This window comes from Ursus maritimus, unplaced genomic scaffold (assembly GCF_017311325.1).
Source record: "Ursus maritimus isolate PB19 unplaced genomic scaffold, ASM1731132v1 scaffold_5, whole genome shotgun sequence".
Classification (NCBI taxonomy): Eukaryota; Metazoa; Chordata; class Mammalia; order Carnivora; family Ursidae; genus Ursus; species Ursus maritimus.
The window spans coordinates 73,744,370-73,749,170 of NW_024426663.1; positions in this window are offsets into that span (position 1 = coordinate 73,744,370).

Here is a 4,801-nt window from a genome sequence, read left to right on the forward strand (position 1 = left end):
CGGTAATTAAAAGGCAGGGCACGCATTGACTCCCTCTATTCATTTTATGCATTTTCTTTTTATGGGCTTGTTCATCATCAAACATTTATGGTAGGCTTGATAGTTTAAGAGATCAAGGCTAGGATTTTAGTACGTAGGGTCCACTAAAAATAGATCCTTGCACAGATGTGACTTCAGCCTTTTTTACATATTAATAAGATGGAGGGTGCTGGATTTTACCCCTTGTTAGCATTTCTCTCTCGTAACCCAGAAGACACGGTTGGAGGTATATTGGGATGCAGCCCTGTTATTTTGCAGACTAGCACTGCGAGATGCCTAGAGAAGGTTTTCCCCTCTAGAGTATTTTTTAAAGTTATTTAAATAAGGCTTCGGCTACAGTATTTTGCTTTTGACTTTCTGAAGTCATTTTTGTAAGTGCTTTAGGTCAGTTTGCATGTGGGAAGCTCCGGGCTGGGCCTCGGTTCACACCTATAGTGATCCAGTTACATTTTGGGCATTTCCAGTTACATTCTGTGAATCACACTCAGAGGGCCAGGTGTGCCAGGCACAAAGTAGACGACAATATAGTTCCTAGCTCCTCACTTGTAAGCAGGCTCACTGTAATTGCCACCGGGAGGAAGAACAAAGTGCTGACGGAGTGGCCCAGAGGTTGGGGGTTCTTTCTTTTTTCTTTTTCTTTTTATTTTTAAGATTAATTTATTTGTGAGTGACAGAGCACGTGAACAGAGGGAGGGGCGGAGGGAGAGAGAATCCTCAAGCAGACTGCCCGCTGAGTGCGGAGCCCCACACCGGGCTCGATCGCAGGACCCTGAGATCATGACCTGAGCCCAAATCAAGAGTCAGACCCTCAACCGACAGACCCAGCCAGGCGCCCCCGAGCTGGTTCTTTAGGGAATGAGTTCTCTGGACAGCTAGATCGAGCACGAGGGATGACATGTACAAAGTTGCCAGGTGCACGCTGACTGGGAGACAAAAGGTTTATCGGGCCTTGAGCCGGGTCTTTGAGAGAACCTGCTGGAAGCCAGGATGGGGAAGCAGAGACCGAGAGGGGCCTGGTCACCATGTGCTAGGATTTCAGCGGATGGGCAGCCAAGAGCCTTCGGAGGAGATGAAGAAGCAGACCCGTGTTTGTGCTGCAGAAAGCTACCTGGCTGCAATGTGGAAAATGGATTGGTCCCGAGAAAGGCTGGGGGCCGCGGGGCACTGTGCCAAACGGCATGCCAAGTAGGTAGGAACCCCGCCAGCAAAAACGCCATGTCTCATTTCAGATTCTTGAGGAAACAGAACCGAAACAGTTCTGTGACCATCCCTCCTTTTGCCAAACCGAAGATCTTCCTTCTCCTTATGTGACCTACCGGTTTGCCCTGCCCGCTCCAGCCACATACAAAACTGAAAGAATGGCCGACAGCTCGTCTGAATTTATTTATTTTTTTAATGGGGAAGCTGAGATCCATTGAATGAAAGGATTTGCCCAGGATGCCAGAGCGGGTGGTAGAGTAGCTCTTCCAAGAACAAATTCATTGTCTCTTACCCCCATTCATTTGCAACATTAGAGCAGGACTAGCCAGGAAGACCTCACCACACCCCCCTACCCCACCCATCCTCCCAAACCCCTAGCCAGCCCTCCCCCAGCCCTTAGTACAGGCCTCCCCCTTCCCTGGTGGGGCATCCGCAATGCCTTCCTCTGGGCTGAGTTGCGGGGCCGGGCTGGAGCTAGAAGCTAGAATCAGACTGTTTGGAAGCCCCACACTCCCTGCATTGCAACCTGATACCCGCTATGGTGGCTCTGGCTGCAATCAGCTTTGTTCCAGTCTGGCGAAGGGATGACGAGAACTGAACAGGTGCAGCCGGCATTTTCGCTGGGGCCCCTGGGATGTCCTTGCTCAGACTCAAGAAGTGCCCCCAGATAACCCAGTTTCTCACTGCTGTGTTTGCTCGCTCGCATGCTTGCTGCTTGCAGGCTTAGCGGTTTCTGCTGGGGGGGAGGGGGTGTTAGACTGTTGGCCCCAAGGAGCGGCTGTCCCAATACAGCCAACGGGCTAGGCGTTCTAGGGGGCCACAGCTGGCATCTGAGACCTGCCCGCTTTCCTTAAGTGCCGTGTCAAGTAAACCGAAACAGGTCTCATTGTTCAGCCTTACAATTTGGCAGAAGCCACACAAAGCGTGGTCCCAGAACCACAGTGCCTACATTTGAAACTACCCGAACAAAAGCTCTTTCAAAAAAAGGCATTCAGCAAGTGAGCATAGAAGAATCTAGAAGGCCCCTATAATGTCAGGCACTGGTATGTTTTTGCTTGAGGGAAGGGGGCGAGGGGAATTTCAAAGAACGCCTCCGTAACAAAATAACGTGATTAAGAGCATAATCCTCGTCCCAGCTGAGCACTGTGACAGCTGGGTGCTCGCACTCAGTAACCCCTAGAAAGCCCCATCTCACGCTTGTCTTAAACCCACGTGGTGACGTGTCTCTTGCACAGAATTGGGAAGGAAGGGCTCCCATTTATTGATCGGGACTGCCAGACAGATGGGGATCTTCAATATTCCATTTAGAGTATTGTGTATCCTTAGCTCTAACCCCCCGGGGATGCCTGGAGGTGGGGGGCGGTTGACCTCCACAGACTGCTGGGCCACGCTGATGTGCATTAAACGTGGCTGGGCAGAAAAATGTGCAGATGCCCCTCTAGCAAATGGAAATGAAATTTGAGCAAATCCGGAGAGGCAGCTGAGTGGTGGGGAGTTCCCCAGCCCCCTCTGCAAACACGTCCACACACACATGCACACACAAATGCTTAACACGAGGATTTTTTCTCTTGGGTCTAATACCCAAAACGTCACAGAGGTCAGAACCCTTGTTTGTGGAAGGTGGACCCTTTAGAAGGTCTCTTCACCCCTTTTCCTGGTAAACCTTGGGTTCCACCTGAGCATGTTCTGGTCAAAAATAAACTGACGAACGACAGCCTCAGGAATGGAAGCCAAGACTTCACAGAGGAGCCTGGACACGGGCCCCTCTCGCCTCCGTTGACAGTAAACTCAGGTGGCCAGCCACTTTCTTATTCTTCTAATCACTTTCACATAGAAGATTCTCTTGAGAATCATTAACATCATCCCTAGAGCAAGTCATTGGTCCCGCTAATGGGCTGCGATAATGGTCCAAATAAGGGGACACTAATGAAGGGGAAAAATAGGTAACCATGAAATCAGCATTTTTCATTGACTATTTTCAGCCAGAAAAAATAGAGGAAGGTGACACTGGGCACAATACCAAGTGGCAGGAAACCAACATGAAAGAAATTCAGGTGGGCTTCCCACGGGGTTCCTAGGATGAGCCAGATGATGGAAAATCTGTGTGAGAGCCCATCACTCTCTTTTCTCTTGTTCATCATGACAGCTGCCCTCACGGTGTTATGGGCTTGGTAAGGACATGAGCCGGCCTTGGCAACCCTTGTGTCAGTTCTCCGGTGTGGATACTGAACATTTTGCACACATAGTGCGAAAGCATGAATTTCAACAGTAGGGCTAAGGTTTATTTCAAAGAAATGAAAAGTGGAGTGGTACCACCCAAAAGAGGCAGGGCTTCCGATGGTCAGCACAATGACAATTTACCTAAGTGGCATCTTACAGTTGGCAGACCTAATCTTGTCCGTGATATGGCTTGGTCCTCATCACAGCTTTCTGGAGTGGTGGGTCAGCCCACGTAGGATCGTCCTCGTTTTACAGAGATTGGGATTTGGAGAGAAGGAACCCACTGGATCACGGATCACCATGAAAGTGTAGTAATGTTTCAAAAACCTGTGTGCTGACATCACCCCCTGAGCCCTCTCGGGAACACCTCAGGTTACACCAGCATTCTGCTTCACCAAAGGGGAAAAGCCTCCCACAGCATTTCCCAGGAGAGACGATTACAACAATATAAAGGCCTCGAAATAAAGGCTAGGCACACATGTTCTATTTTAAGGGCATTGTGCTCTAAGATTTTTCCATCATTAAAGAACACATCTCTTCCTTCCTGCGTCTGCAAAGTCCTGATGCCAGCAGTGTTATTAGGAACTGTCAACAAAGCAGGAAAAGGGAGATCTGAAGCCAAATTCAGTTGACCTCCCTTCTAGAGACGCACCCTGCCACTTCTGGGGCAGTGACACAGACCCTCAGTGGAAAAAAGGGGATAAAAGGCCAGCTTTTATAGCTTCTTCATCCTACTCAAGCTGCACACATCACAAGAGAAGTTTAAGAAGCTTCTAAGAGAACACAGGGTTGGTTGGGAACAGAGAAGAAAGGCCCTACACCTGCAAGAGTAAAGAATTTGCTCACCCTTCCCTTCACAGAAGACTGAGGTAAAGGAAGTGTGGAAGGAAGAGGAAAGTAAGAAATATCACTGTTGTCTTTTCACGTGGTTACCATCGGCCACTTAGAGTAGAGACTCAACACCGGGACTTCCTCTCTGGTGTCAATGGTGGGATAATTTGGGAGAGAGCTAGCAAAATCGCCCAGAAGGAGACAGAAGATAGAGATTGCCTCTACCTAGGGACCTATCTTCCTCCTCCATATCACTGTCCATACTGCATGTCACTATGGCCGCAGACTGGCCCTCCCGGAATTAACAAGCTACTTGGTGTGAGGGCACGTGGTGCAGAAGAGGCAGGACCATCTTCTCTGCAATGGGGCACCTGGTCTCCCTGTTGCACAGGGGACAGTGTGGCCCAGCCAGTCACAATGCAGAACTATTCTACAGCGCTGAGAAGAAGCCAGCATTTTCCACCAGCCGCCGGGACAGATAACCTCACACAGATGCCACTCAGCGTGAGAG